Below are 15,860 nucleotides of genomic sequence, written 5' to 3'. Positions count from 1 at the left end.
AACTGCCAACTCATCTATTCATGTAACAAACAGTTATTGTGCTCATACTATGTGCCAGGCTGGGTGCTGGGTGCTGGGCTAGCAGAAGTCAACGACACAGAGGCAGAGAGTATGAGAAAATAAAATAGGTAAATACTCTGTGTCATTACAGTTACTTCCAGGAAGGAAAGAAGCAAGAGGAAGGAGGGGCTACTAAGGACGGAGCTGTGGATGGCAGAGGTGCCGGAGCCCCTTTCAACAGAGGGATCCTAAAAATACTCCTTTGATTGATAGAGTTTAAGCTGAAATCAGAAGGCTGCAGAGGCGTGGCCCAGGGAAGATCTGGGCGTGTTGGGGAGAATGGTGGCTGATGCAAAGAGCCTCCTAAAATGTTCAGATCTTAATCCTTGGAATCTGCAAGGATTATTCATGAAGGCCAAAGGGACTCTGTGGGTGAGATTAAGACCCTTGACGTGGGGCGTGTGACCCTGGATTATCCAGGTGCGCTGATGTAATCACACACGTTCCTCTCAGAGGGAGGCAGCTGGATCTTTGATCACAGAAGAGGTGTGGTGATGGGAGCAAAAGATTGGAGCCATGCAGCCCGCAGCCAGGGAGTGCGAGCTTTCCCGGGGGGTGGGAGCGGCAAGGCGTGGACTCTCCCCTGGGGCCTCCAGGAGGAACCCCTCTGCTGACACCTTGCTTTTTGCCCGATGAGACTCATCTCGGAACTCTGACCCACTGAACTGTAACAGGATAATTTGCAACATTTGAAGCCCCTGCCTTTGTGGTGATTTGTTATAACATCCAGCAGTCAGGGATTAACCTTGCCTGATTTGACTAGTTCTGGGAGTCACCTTAGGAATATCCTGCCCAAAAGTGTTTACCTGGAGCCACAATGAATGGTCTGTGCCGACAATGTGACTTCTGGAGGGGGGCCTTGGACTCAGCCTCTGGAGAGGTTGTAGGTTGCAATCAATCTTGTATGTGGTCAGCCAAGTCCACGTGCCTGAACCCTGATAAAAACTCTGGAAGTCAATGCTGGGTGAGCTTCTTTGCTTGGCAGTATTTCTGAGCATGTGGTCACATGAGTGCTGGGAGAACTAAGTGCTGTCCACCCGACTGCCTTGGGAGGGGCAGTGGGGTGCTTGCGCCTGGTCATGCCTGGTCTCTCCCGGACTCTGCCCTTTGCTGAACACTGCAGAAAATTGTAACCACAAGTAAAATGGCTTTTCTGAATTCTGTGAGTCCTGAATTATGAAACTGAAGGGTGATCTTGGGGACTCCCACGTGCAGTTGGTGTCAGAAGTGAGGTCTTGGGATTCCCAAGCTTTGCACGAAACAGTGGGCACTCACTACAAATGCAGGATCTCTTGGTAGGAAAGTCATGTGAGCACTGGGAGCGTCGCTAAAGCCACCTTAGCTGGGATATAAAGGATGGGGGAGGCCTGCCAGCCACGGAGACACAGGGACAGCGTCTCCATCACCAACCATGGTGGTGGTTCGTCCACATTCTAAATGTGCTTTGCTTTGAGTGTGCTTTTTGAGTGTGGTCCAGCTGTCCACACTTGACGTCTAGCTGTCCCCTGCTGGAGATTCATAATGTGGGCCTCCAGAGCTGGGCTGTAAAACCTTCACTCCTCTGCCTGGCTCTCTCCCTGACATCCAGAATCTGTTCTGGATGTTCCGTGGGTTGCTCTTAGATCTCTGCTTCTGCACTGACCACGGGGAGGTGTTTACTCTGAGTCAGTTCACACAGCTTGTCCATCAGGCACTCTCACTGAAGATGAATCTGGCTCATCCTGGTGTGGCTACATCAGCCTCTTGTGTCCCAAGGTAGCATGGGCCTGGGTGCCTAGAAATCAGTCCCTCAGGGTGCTGACAGCCTCATTACAGGACCACTTCGGGTCCTGTGGGTTGGGGTAGATCGAGACACCAGGAATGCCGATGGGACACACACCATTGGGTCAGTACCACATTTGGGTAAGAAATGAATGAGACTGTGTAGATATAGCTAAAGTAGACAATACTTTCCAGGCATTATAGGATGGTTTTCCTAAAGGACTAGAAGATTCTATACCTTTCTTTTAGGCCCTAATTCATTATTTGTCTTACTGTATATTTTACATGAGCAGACTTAATTTCTGTACTCTGAGGCAGGGATTGGCAGACTACAGCCTTAAGTCACATGTGGCCACACTGCATTTACTGTTGTCTATGAAAATCCCATGGACGAAGCAGCCTGGTGGGCTGCAGTGCATGGGGTTACTGAGGGTTGGACACGACTGAGCGACTTCACTTTCACTTTTCACTTTCATGCATTGGAGAAGGAAATGGCAACCCACTCCAGTGTTCTTGCCTGGAGAATCCCAGGGACGAGGGAGCCTGGTGGGCTGCCGTCTATGGGGTCGCACAGAGTCGGACACAACTGAAGTGACTTAGCAGCAGCATGGTTGGTTTTTGGACTTCCCTGGTGGCTCAGCAGTAAAAGAAATCTGCCTGCAATGCAGGAGACGCCGGGGATGTGGGTTTGACCCCTGGGTCAGGAAAATGCCCTGGAATGGGAAATGACAACCCGCTCCAGTGTTCCTGCCTGGAGAATTCCATGGACAGAGGAGCCCAGTGGGCTGCAGTCCATGGGGTCACAAGGAGTCGGACCCCACTGAGCAACTGAGCACACAGGCGCCTCATGCAGACAGTGCAATGAGTATTCCTGCCTTACCCGGCTCATTCTTATAAGCACCCTTTGGGGTGAGTGGTGATTATCTTCATTTCACAGATGCGGGTACTGAGGTTCAGAGTGGGTAATAAGGGACACAAGTGCAACTAGAATCCAGGTCTGACTCCAAAGCTCTGCTCTTAGGCCACAGTGCACTGCCTCTTGCACAGCAGGAAGGCTTCACAAGCCCTGGGGAAACTGCTTCTTCTGTGGTTTGTACAAAAATGGTTTTTGAGTGTCCCTGCTGCTGGACTCTGTGCTGGAGACTGTGGCTGGTTTAGTTTGGGTTCTCAAACCAAGAGAACCCGAAGCAAGGATTCAAGTGCAAGGGGTTTATTCAGATGGTCTTGGATAGTGATCAGGAGAGTGAGGGTGAGACAGGGAGGGGAAGGAGCCAGTGACGGGAGGGGTTGTGACCAGGCTGCTCCCAGGATGCACCTGAGCGTCTTCCTACCCAGGCTCAGGCATTGGCTCAGGGTTGCCTTCACTCTATCTGGTGGGCCAGCTTTAAAGGTGGATAAAGTGGGTCCTAGCAAAAGAAAGCTGCCAGACAGAGAAACGCAGGTGTTGGTGGTCAAGGACAGGTGCGGACATCACATGATAAAGGCAAAGGGGAGTCAGGGGCTGGAGTGGCAAAAGAAATGGGGAGGCATGTCATTAACATGTGATGGGAAAGAATCTGCCTGCAATGCCGGGGGCCTGGGTCTGATACTTGGACCAGGAAGAGTCCCTGCAGAAGGGAATGGCTACCCACGCCAGTATTCTTGTCTGGAGAATTCCATGGACAGAGGAGTCTGGTGGGCTATAGTCTGTGAAGAGTCAGTTGCAAAGAGTCAGACATGATTGAGCGATTAACACTTTCACTTTTTTTCCCCAAGTATATTATTAACAAGGTCCCAAACTATGATGCTGGGGCCAGAGGGACCAAAAGTGAGCAAATGGTCTGGGTGGGGACCATGGTGATCAACCAGCCCCGTTTACCCCAGGATGGTCCAGGTTTAAAACTGGAAGGCCCATGTCCCAGGCAATTCACTGCCCCCGTCCCCGCATGCCCTGTGGGGACTAGGGGGCTGTGCAGAGCAGGTGCTTCCTCCAAAGTGACAGCCCCACCTAGCTCAGCAAACTTCACCACAGTTCACAGATCATCAACATATTTCAAGAGTCAAAAAGCTAGATTTTGTGTGAAATTTCTCAGTTTCAATGGTTTGGAATTAATCTACATTTTAAAAGCTCTAGGTTGTCTAGGGAGTGATGGGGACAGCTTCCTTCATAAGTGGGCACAGGTCATGGCTTTGGTGAGCAAGGGGCATCTTGGGGGCAGGACCCAAGGCAGGGCTCTTTGCCCTTTGGTCCTCCAGGCTGTTTGTGAGGGGGTGAGGGCTGCCTGTGGGTGCCCACGACAAGCTTGAGGATAGTCCTCCCTGGGTCTACAGAGCCCCATGGGAAGCGAGCTGAGTACCTCTGAGTCCAGTCCCTCATTTCACAAAAGAGGTGCAGAGCCTGAGAAGGCCCTCCAGGGTCCCGTAGCAAACTGCTGACCACAGTTCACCCATCCTGACATCTGTCTGGCCCCCACCTTCTTCCGCCTCACCACCCCTTCCAAGATCTCTGTTACAGGGTCTCAGATTCTTTCCGAACATAAGCACCTTGAATAAGTAACAAGATCCACTGGCAAATTGGAGGGGCCGCAAGGACCCAGCTGCTCTTGAGGTTTTATTAGAGATACCTGCCCAATTAAAGGAAGCTGCTGGTTGACTTTTCAAAACAAAGAAGCAAATGAAACACGATCTTCAGAAGGAAGGATAAATCTGCCCTTTCCTAGTTTATTTTTCAAAAATCTTATTTTGAAGAGAAGCCAGATCTCCTCTGATGTTGCCTTAACATATAATTATTTTAATGACAGAAGTTTGCGGTTCTATGCAGCCTAGACCATTAGTTCCGAACCCTTTCAAATGCAAGCCCCCTGCCTCAGGCAGGTGTAGAAAGAGTGAGTGCAGGTGTTGGAGCTGTTGGGAGCCATCTGGCTCCCAACAGGAAATGAAGGAAATTTATTGGAAGTGACCAAGGGCAGCAGTGCCTCAGGAGAGAGTCGGAACCAGATGCATCCCTTCTCAACCCTCTCACTGCCAATCTACTTACTCTCCTCTGCCCACGTGGCCTATAGCTGCCCCCAGTGCCTAAAATTATGAATTGCAAATCTGAGGCACAATATGGTAAGCATATGCTCAGGGGGAGAACCTGATTGGCCCAGATGAAATCAGGTGACCACTCCTGGTCCAATCACCTACGAGTGATTGAGCAGCTGACTTGCAAAGTGCAAACAGGGCGTCCTGGGTCCGTGCCAGAGGGGCTGGGGGCCAGCTTTGCGGGAATCTGCAGTGCGTGGGTGAGCTCCTGGATAGAGCCTTCTACCCATGCCTTCCATCATGAAATGATACAGAAAATGCCCAAGGACAAAAAGCCACTGCAGATTTAAGACACCAGTGGTAAGGAACCATGTGTTTTATTCCTTAAAACTTCGTTGACATGACTTTGTGGAAGAGCAAATATACTTTGGAGGCATTTAAAAATTCTGTTTCCTAGAGGATTGCAGACTTCTTGTTAGGACTCCACCCATAGCCTACAGTTTAGGAGCTTCTTGGTAAGGATAATGAACCCTTTGCTGATACCCTCTCAGTCTTTCTCCCCCCACCCCCGGGGTGCCCCACCTGTTGGGCCCAGGAAAGAGCGCCTCCTGTTCGCTTTTTAGAAGGGCCCTCTAAGCCGGAACAATCCCCACCAAGCTGAGAGGCATGGAGAGGACCTGCCTGGGTGTTTTCTCTGCATCCTGAACCAAGTGAGGAACCAGGAAGGAAGGAGCCAGAGGCTCAGCACGTCAGGTTATCAGCTAATCACTCACCTTCTCCTTCACTCTCGTAACTCTTTCCATTCATGTATTCATTCCTGAGAGTATTGACTGATGAGAAGACAGGCTGTCTTGAGGCTGAGTCCACCCTGGTGTCGGGGTGTGAGGGCCCAGGAGCCCAGGGCAGGAACCTGCCAGAGAGGAGAGGGCATTTGAGTTAGCCTTAAAATTAGGTGCATTCATTCATCCAGTCACCAAATACCGACTGTCAGCCTTGTGCAGACAGTATCCTAGGTGCTGGGGGCGCACCAGGGAGATAAACAGCAAGGTTCCAGCCCTTGTTACAGGCCAGGGGATTGGTTCCAGCTGGTAGGGATGAGGGCAAAGCCAGTTGCCAGCCTTTGACCCATAATATTTATAAGCCTAGGGCTTCCCAGGTGGTTCAGTTTGTAAAGAAACTGCCTGCAAGGCAGGAGACCTGGGTCAGAAAGATCCCCTGGAGAAGGAAATGGCAGTCCACTCCAGTAATCTTGCCTGGGAAATCCCATGGACAGAGGCCAGGCTACAGGTCACAGGAGTCAGACATGACTTAGTGACTAAACCACCGCTTGTAAGCCAGCAAAGGGCTCACGTGCCTGAGGCACAGAAAACCAAACCCTGGCATCGACAGTCTGCAGCAGAGTAAGGTATATTTATTGCACGATGCCCAGCGAGGGACTGGAGACGAGCCTCAGATCCGGTGAGACTTGGTGTTTGAATTGGGTGTGTTTTAAGGTCAAAGAACAAAGAAGCTGGGCTTAATTATCATCTTGTGACGTTTCATCACAACAAACTGTGGAAAATTCTTAAAGAGATGGGAATACTGACCATCTGACCTGCCTCTTGAGAAACCTGTATGAAGGTCAAGAAGCAACAGTTAGAACAGGACATGGAACAACAGACTGATTCCAAATCGAGAAAGGAGTACGTCAAGGCTATATATTGTCACCCTGCTTATTTAACTTATATGCAGAGTACATCATGAGAAACATTGGGCTGGATGAAGCACAAGCTGGAATCAAGATTGTCAGGAGAAATATCAATAACCTCAGATATGCAGATGACACTACCCTTATGGCAGAAAGTGAAGAACTAAAGAGCCTCTTGATGAAAGTGAAAGAGGAGAGTGAAAAAGTTTGCTTAAAACTCAACATTCAGACAACTAAGATCTTGGCATCTGGCCCCATCACTTCATGACGAATAGATGGGAGACAGTGGAAACAGTGAGAGACTTTATTTTGGGGGGCTCCAAAATCACTGCAGATGGTGACTACAGCCATGAAATTAAAAGACACTTGCTCCTTGGAAGAAAAGCTATGCCCAACCTAGACAGCATATTAAAAAGCAGAGATGTTACTTTGCCAACAGAGGTCTGTCTAGTCAAAGCTATGGTTTTTCCAGTAGTCATGTATGGATGTGAGAGTTGGACTGTGAAGAAGGCTAAGCGCCGAAGAATTGATGCTCTTGAACTGTGGTGTTGGAGAAGACTCTTGAGAGTCCCTTGAACAGCAAGGAGATCCAATCAGTGCATCCTAAAGGAAATCCGTCCTGAATGTTCATTGGAAGGACTGATGCTGAGGCTGAAATTCCAATACTTTGGCCACCTGATGCGAAGAACTGACTCATTTGAAAAGACCCTGATGCTGGGAAAGATTGAACGTGGGAGGAAAAGGGGGAGACAGAGAATGAGATGTTTGGATGGCATTACCAACTCAATGGACATGAATTTGAGTAAATTCCGGGAGTTGGTGATGGACAGAGAAGGCTGGTGTGCTGCGGTCCATGGGGTCGCAAAGAGTCAGACAGGACTGAGCGACTAAACTGAATTGTGACATTTCTGTGACATTTACTTAATCATAGCTTTGGGAATCAGGATATCTCTGGTTTATGATTCTCTGGCCAGGTGATTCCTGGCTGGGGGGTGGGGGTCCTGTGAGTTCATTTTGCCCTGGATAAACAACCCGAGTTTATACATTTATGATGATATCTATGTAGTGTTTTTAGTACGTTGTCGATGTTATCGACAACAGCAATCTGAGTCATCTGATTCTAGGCGATTAGTGTTCAGTTAGCACAGAATTAAGGTCAAAGGGGACAAGAAAGGGAGTAATGTTTCAGATACAGAGATTAATCATGAATGGGTAAGGGAATTTGGTTTTAGGGGGATTCGGTTTCCTGCTCAGCTGGTGAGAATTCCCAGGCCAGGCTCGTCCTCCCCAGCTGGCATTTATTAAGCACCTACTGCCTGCCAGGCACCGTGCTTAGTGGTTGACCTGACTTTCTCATCTGTCTTCACGCCAGTCCTCTTCAGAGGTCACTCGTTGTTAGCCCCACTTTGCAGACAAGGGAACAGAGGCTTAGTGAAGCTAAGCCACTTGAACTCTCTTCCCACTTATGTGCCGGGAGATCTGTCCACGGCTCTGTTATAATTCTCTGTCCATCCAGTGACCTCTCTGGAGGATGAGGACCTCCCCTAAGGGGTTCATGGAGGGGCCCCGTGTCCTTCCTGCCCCTGGATCCCAGGTGTCTGGCCCCTACCATAGAATACTTGCTCTCTGCACCTTCCTCCAGGGGGAGGGCCCAGGTCCGAGAGCAGCAAAGAGTGTCCTTCCAGGGGCTGACACGGATGGAGGCTTTCGTACTGGACGTTCAGGCATCAGGTTGGAGAGAAGATTTTTGTTTTATTTTTTTGCCACGCTGAGCGGCATGTAGGATCTTAGTTCCCTAATCAGGGATTGAACCCGACTCCCTTACAGTGGAAACATGGATTTTTTTTTTTTTAATTTATTTTTGGCTGTGCTGGGTATCTTCATTGCTGCTTGGGGTTGTCTCTAGTTCCTGTGAGCGGGGACTTCTGTCTAGTCTCAGAGCTCGGGCTTCTCATTGCAGTGGCTTCTCTTGCTGCTGAGCACAGGCTCTCGGGCACGTGGGCTTCAGCAGTCGTGGCGAGTGAGCTCAGTAGTTGCAACCCCGGGCTCTAGAGGACAGGCTTAGTAGTTGTGGCCATGGGCTTCATTGCTCCACAGCATGTGGAATCTTCCGAGATTAGGGATTGAATCCATGTCTCTTGCACTGGCAGGCAGATTCTTTACCGCTGAGCTACCAGGGAAGTCCTGGGGAGAAGATTTTAAGCCCCATTTTCCTTCTCCTGGAAGTTGCCCCATGGGATTGCTGGCAATATGTGGATACAGGTTGGGGAAGGATCTGACCCCAAGACTCCATCTCTGTGTCACAGTGATCTTTATGGCCCACGGGACACCTGCCTGCATTGACGCCCACAGGTCCCCTGGATCCTGGGGTGGGTTCCTAATGCTCCAGCTCCCAGCCGAGTTACCCCTCAGGTAGGGCCTCACAAGGCGCTCAGTACCCTTTCCGCAATTTTTTTAAAACTGAGAGAAAAATTGAGAGTTGCCACACTTGAAGCACTGTCTTCTTCCAGTCAGTTCGGACTGCTGGCCTCTGTCCTGCACTCCTAGCCCAAATACAGTGTTAACCTCAATAGCGGCATGGCCTCCTTCCTGCTCAGATGCAGTTAACCTATCCTGCATGGGATGATGTCCTGATGAGACCGGAGTCCCAGCCGCCAGTCTCCCATCTGCATTGGTGTGTGACCTCAGTAGGCTGCTTCCGAGTCTCAGCTCCTTCACCTCAGAAGTGAGAGGTTCTCAGAGTCCGCGAGGGGTGGCTGAGGCAGTTAGGGGGGTCGCACCCCGGCTGACTGCATGGGAATGAGGGCTCATCTTTCTAGGGCTGTTCATTTGTCCAGAGAAACCAGAGCATTGTGTTTTGTCTCGTGTTCAGATTTTACTGTATTTGCTTTTGTCATTTTAAAGTTTTCCACATTAACACACAACATTCATGCTCCGCGAAAGGTGTTCAAGTGTCCAGCTAGATGGGCCTTTGAGGACTGAACACAGTTCCGCCCCCACATCAGAAGCAGGACGCACCTGCCCTGAAATCCCACTTTCCTCCCAACCCCCAGCATCACTGCCTTGGTGTCTGCCCATCCCGCACCCCCAGAGGGGGCCACTGTCCCAGCGTCTAACCCTGGCCATCAGCTCTGCTGGTTTGCATAGTACCAACTCTTTATATCCAGGGTATACTTCCTGTTTTGTTTTTAAAATGTGGACCAGTTTCAAAGTCTTTACTGAACTTGTTCCAATATTGTTTCTTTCATGTGTTGGTGTTTTTGGCTGCTAGGCATGTGGGATTTTAGCTCCCCAACCAGGGCTTGAACCTGCACCCCGGGCGTTGGAAACACCGAGTCTTAACCACTAGACTGCCAGGGAAGTCCCCAAGGTGTACTTCTGTGTCTGACTTCTTTACCCCACATTATGTCTGAAATCCAGACAAGTTTGGGGCTCAGCTGAAAACCATTCACTAGCAACTTCTATACCGTATTTCATGATATGAATGTACCACAATCGATTGGGTCATTGTGCTGTGATGGGCATTTGGGCGGTTTTGTGTGCGTGAGGCTAATAATAATAGAGCTGCTGTGAACATTTTAATTTGAGCCTTTTGGGGGTACAGACGAACACATTTCCATCAAATTACAGGGGTGGAATTGTTGTGTCATAGGGAGGCAGACATTCAGAGAAAGCTGAATTTGGTGTGAAATCTCCCTACTTTATAGTGACAGAAAGCAATGAATATTTGTTTAAACAAGGATTCAGCCAAGTAAAACATTCTTCAGGCAGATTAGGCCAGCTGGCAGCCAGTTCATAAACTATGGCTGGGTTGAACTTGACAGTCTGAATTAGCCCTCATGGTCTGAGATTAGCTTCGTTGGTGTTTTGTCTTGCTTCTTAAATTTTTATAACACCTTTCATTGTAAAAGAAAATTCAGGAAAAGGAGGAAAACCTACCCCTGAGGACTCTCCCCTGAAGCAAGCATGGTGACATCTTTGGGTACCGTGTTCTAGTGCTTTCCTCCTCCTCTGAATATATGTGTGTGTCTTTGTTTTCTTCAAATGTGCAGAATTGCTCTGCATAAATTATATATTCTGCCTTTTTGACTCAATCATAAGCATTTGCATGTTATTACACGGTGTTCTTGGGCTTCCCAGGTGGCTTCAGTGGGTAAAGAATCCTCCTGCAATGCAGGAGACAGGGAGGACATGAATTCGATCCCTGGGTTGGGGAGATCTCCTGGAAGAGGGCATGGCAACCCACTCCAGTGTTCTTGCCTGGAGAAGCCCGTGGACAGAGGAGCCTGGTGGGCTACGGTCCACGGGGTCGCAGAGAGTCGGGCACGGCTGAAGCGACAGCACACCGTCTTCCTGTCCAACTGCGGTTGCTTTTAGATTAATTTAACTTTCCGCGGGGAGAGAAAATAATTCCTGTCTCTGTTTTTAGATTTATCATTACATCTATGAATACAAGGGCCGCTGCTAAGAGAGCGTTTCCTCTTACTAATAAGCCTTTATTCCAGGCATATAGGAAAGTGGTTTTAAGAGTATGAAGTCTGTGGCCACTCTACTCAGGTCCAGAATCCTAGTTATACTGATCTCCCACTGTGTGACTTCTCCAGGTCTCAGTTTGCTTTATCTGGAAAATGGGGACAATAAACAGTGTCTGCCTCACGGTTTGTTGTGAGGATTGAATGAGGCGATGCATGTCATATGCTTAGAACAGGGTTTGGCATTTTGTAAACATATAGCAAGGTCTAGCGGTTTATTTTTAGCTATAAGAACTATTTTTAGGTGTATTTTCCTGCATATAAAACCAATATTTGTTCATTACAGAAACTTTAAAATACTCAGAGAGAAGCCCTCTGTGAGTATATTGGGGCTTCCCTGTGGTCCAGTGGCTGAGTCCATGCTCAATGCAGGGGGCTCGGGTTCCACCCCTGGTCAGAGAGCTAGACCCACATGCTGCCACTAAGACTTTGCATGCTACAGCTAAGTTGCTGTGTAACACAGGGAGCCCAGCCTGGTGCTCTGTGATGACCTGCAGAAGTGGGATGGACAGAGGCGGGGGAGGTTCAAGAGTGAGGAGATATATATATATATATATATATATATATATATATATATATATATATATATATAAAATTATGACTGATAGAGCAGAAACCAACACAGCATTGTAAAGCAATTAAAAAAAATCCCGTGTGCCACAACTAAAAAAAAAAAAAGATCCTGCATGCTACAACTAAAGGTCCCACACACTGCCCTCAAGACCTGGCACAGCCAAATAAATGTGTATGAAAGTCAGTCGTGTCTGACTCTGCAATCCCATGGACTATACAGCCCATGAAATTCTCCAGGTCAGAATGCTGGAGTGGGTAGCCTTTCCCTTCTCAAGGGCATCTTCCCAACCCAGAGATCAAACCCACCAGGTCTCCTGCATTGCAGGCAGATTCTTGACCAGCTGAGCTATCAGGGAATAATTATTAAACAAACAAACACACACCCCCAAGCTATTTGTGAGTATATTCTGCCAGTCCACTCTCAGGGCTCATCTACCTTGCATGTGTGTTTACTCAACATCGTGAAGAGCGACTGTTTGGTAACCTGTTTCGCAGTGACCTGCATTTTTCTCTGTCACTGGGAGCTGTTCTCTGTGGGCCTCTCAGGTTTCTTCATGTTTGCAGGCAGAAGCATGGACCCTCTGTTCAAGGATGTTTGTATAGTGGTGGTTAGATGTGGTGCTTCCCCCTCAACAAGAGGGCAAGACTGGTTTCTGCTCAGTGTAATACAGAATCGCCCTCTAAGACGAGGTCAGCAGGCTGCCTGCCCCCCCAGAAGAGACCCTGGTGCCCTAAGTTCGGGGTTCCCCAGCAGGGGAGGATAGGCAGTGTGTGTGGCCCCCTCTGGGGCCCCCTCACGTCACCCCGGGGGACCTGGGCCAGGAAGCCTGCTACAGTAAGAGGTCAAGTCCTTTGTCTCTGATCCGGGAGTTGTAGGTCTTCTCCAGGCCCACCTGTGGGCTTGCACGTTAGGTACAGTCTCTGCTCATCACAGGCCTGGCGAGCACGTCCACGGTCTTCTCCAGCGTGACCTCCAGTGGCTCTGCAGTAGTCTCTCATTTTCTTTATCCCTCTCTAGTCCAGTCTCTCATCATTGGAAACGTAGGTTATTTTAAAATTTTCACCATTTTAGCCTTTTAAAACATTTTATTGACGTATCGTTGATTCGCAAGGTGGTGTTACTTTCTGCTGTGTGGCAGAATGATTCAGTTACATGTCTGTACACGGTCTTTGTCACAGTCTTTTCCATCATGATTTATCACAGATATAGAACACAGTGTGCCCTGTGCTTCACAGTAGGACCTTGTGGTTTAATTTTTTTCACTGTTTTAAACAATTCTGCAGTGAACTGTCTTGGAGCTGAGCTTGGCGCTCAAGTGACTGTTTCCATATGATAAATAGAAATGACAGGATGCTGGTATTGGCATGTCAGTATGCCCATTGTAGGTTGAGGCCCAGCTGATTCTGAGCCCCTGGAATTTTCTGTGTTGTAGCTCTCGGGCTCTTTTTTTTTTTTAATTTTATTTTTTTTAATGTTATTTATATTACTTTTTGGCCATGCCTCGAGGTGTCCTAGTTTCTGGACCAGGTTTGAACCCTCGCCCCCTGTAGTGGAACAATGGAGTCTTAACCACTGGAGTGCTTGGGAAGCTCCCAGATCCTGAGCTCTTGGAGGACAAGGACATTCTCATCCTTGTCCCCTAATACTGAACACATAGTAGGTTCTCATCCAGTGTTAGTTGGAGTCAAACTAGGTCCACTGAGAGCACCAAGAGAATGCCTCAGCGCCATGTTGAATGGCTGGTTGAACACACTGGGTATCTTTCATCACCATTGTCCTCAAGAGATAGTCTCAATGTCACGAAATCATGTAAGGAGATAGAAGGCAAAGGAAACCTAGGATCTGGGGGGCTGCCCTGGGGGGGCCTGCGTCGTTTCCTTAACCCCCTAGGTCGTCCCCACAGTTACGTCTGAGATCCAGCCCTGCTGTCGTCATACTTCTCAGTCTTCCGCGCGGCTCCCTTCACCTGGGAAGACCACGTTAGTTTAAGAATTGTACAGTTGGTGGCCGTTTGGCTATCGTATTTCCACGTAGGGCTCTTGTGAGCAGTGCTACAAAGAGCAGTCTAGCACAAGCTGTCACGCATGGAGGCGTCCCTGTTGGGCAGACACAGAGGAGAGAAATTTCTGGCTGTGGTATGCCTATGTGCAGCTTTCAGTCACTCAGTGGTGACCAGCTCTGCAACCCCCTGATCTGCAGCATACCAGGCTTCCCTGTCTTTCACTGTTTCCTGGAGTTTGCTCAAACTCATACCCACTGAGTCAATGATGCCACCCAACCGTCTCATCCTCTGTTACCCCCTTTTCCTCCTGCCCTCAATCTTGCCCAGCATCCTGCTCTTTTCCAAGAGTGGGCTTTTCACATCAGGTGGTCAAAATATTGGAACTTCAGCCTCAGCATCAGTCCTTCCAATGAATATTTAGGGTTGGTTTTCTTTAGGATTGACTGGTTTGATCTTTTTGTTATCCAAGGGACTCTCAAGAGTCTTCTCCAGCACCGCAGCTTTAGTAGCTACTCCCAAATGGTCAAAAAGTGTTTATTCCATAAATGGCTTCTTGAATCCAAGAATCAGGGTGATGTATAAACTGAAGTCATCTCTGCAGTCAGGCCTCCCAGGCAGATGGTCCTGCACTTAGACGGGCCTGGGCTTGGGATTTAGTGCTTGCAGGAGGCTTCTCAAAATTGTTAACAATTTTATCTTTATGTGTGTGTTTTGTAAGCGATGTGTGACAGGATAACAGTGCGTGTGCTGGGGCTTGATCGGTCTGCCTGCCACTACCTCCTTGCTTCCCAGAATGAGTTTGAGTCACTGGCTCACTGCCCCCCTCCCCAACCCCCTAGTTACCTCCACTGCCCTCCACCAACTCATCCTGTGGCCATCCTCTGTCTGAGGGAGCCTGTCATTAAATAGCAAATGAAGAACAGCATGACCGATTGAGTCAGAAGGAGGGAAGGATGAACAAGAGAAAAAGGTGTTTTCTGCCTTTTGAACAAGGGCTCCACATTTTCACTGATTCTGCAGTGGCTCTGGCTGGAGTTTCTCCCCTGCTGCCTGGGGCCAGGCTCTCTGCCAAGCACTTCACACATGTGATCACACTGAGCCTCTCACCACTCCTGTGAAATCAGCATTATTGTCGTCACCCCCTTTTGCAGACAAGGAACTGAAGACAGGGAGCAAGGAAGTAGCCTCCTGAGTGGAAGCTGGGAAGCGGGCATCGGGCAGGTTTGAAGCCTGCAGCTTCTGTTCCTAAAACCTGTGTCTGTTACTCACCTAGGGCACCCGGCCTCCTGCAGGTCTGGACTCCCGCAGGTCTGGGCCATCTTATCCAGGAGAAGCGGAAGAGCTTTGTAGAAAAGGGACCCTGTATCCGCAGGCATTAGCCAGGGCAGCATCAGCAGAAGGCCTGGCTGGCGTTTAGGCTGGAGCTTAGTCCCCAGGAGCTGGCGGGGGCAACGCCGGGGTTGGGGAGCAGCCTGCTGGGCAAGAGGGCTCCGCTTCAGGGTGCTGAGCTTCATGAAATGATCATAAGGTCACAATTCATAATGCATGAGGGGTCAAGTGGGGGGGCCTCGCAGGACACAGGGCCTTTGTTCCCGCAGGGTTCTGCGGGAGCACTTTGCTTGTAATCATCTCAGAGAGGAAGGAAGCCAACAAGATTTATCTCCCGGAGTCTAATCAACTTCCTCTGTGGCGGCCGCTATCTGTCCCGCACAGAACTCAGAAAGTCCCCCCAGAGAACACTTTCGATGAGTTACTAAGGATCAGACTTTGAAGGGCCCAAGATATATAGCTTGCTCACAGCGTCTTAGAAAATACACGTTCTAGTGTGTGTGTATGAGTGTAGCTGCTTTCCCAGACCAGCCATTTCCCAGATCTATGTGTCCTTCACACTCCTGGCCTCTTTGTGAAGTTTTGTTTATTTATTTCAGTTTGGTTTGTTTTTAAATTGAAGGAGACAGGAGATGACAAGAGGGGATAGGATTTGCCCCGATCAATAGCTCAGCTGGAGATGGACTTAAGATCAGAGGTCAGCCAATCAATCACCAAATGGGCTTTGAGGCGCTCCGGCCTAGAGGCGAGGTTCATGGGAGAGTGAGCACGGTTCTTAAGCCGTGATCCCCAGGCTGAGGCAGCCTGGGGGCTGTGGACCACCTGTCCAGGGAAGTTTCAAGGCACATTTGTTTCTTGCCAACTGCTGACTCTGCTGCTTTCTGGAGGCTGTGTCGGTGGGACCCTGCCCCA

The 15,860-nt window shown here is 49.2% G+C and overlaps 1 long non-coding RNA gene across 1 annotated transcript; it reads right to left on the bottom strand.

The window, feature by feature from the left end:
* Positions 1 to 3,015: 3,015 nt before the first annotated feature.
* On the bottom strand, positions 3,016 to 15,350 carry LOC138418383 (uncharacterized). The gene is made up of 3 exons (XR_011248532.1): positions 14,889 to 15,350; positions 5,598 to 5,734; positions 3,016 to 3,507 (listed from the first exon to the last, which is right to left on the bottom strand). It is a non-coding gene; the product is annotated as an uncharacterized lncRNA (long non-coding RNA).
* Between the last annotated feature and the right edge of the window lie 510 nt (positions 15,351 to 15,860).

This window comes from Ovis canadensis, chromosome 14 (assembly GCF_042477335.2).
Source record: "Ovis canadensis isolate MfBH-ARS-UI-01 breed Bighorn chromosome 14, ARS-UI_OviCan_v2, whole genome shotgun sequence".
NCBI lineage: Eukaryota > Metazoa > Chordata > Mammalia > Artiodactyla > Bovidae > Ovis > Ovis canadensis.
Note: the sequence above shows the minus strand (reverse complement) of the source record. Positions and strands in the feature narration are given on the sequence as shown.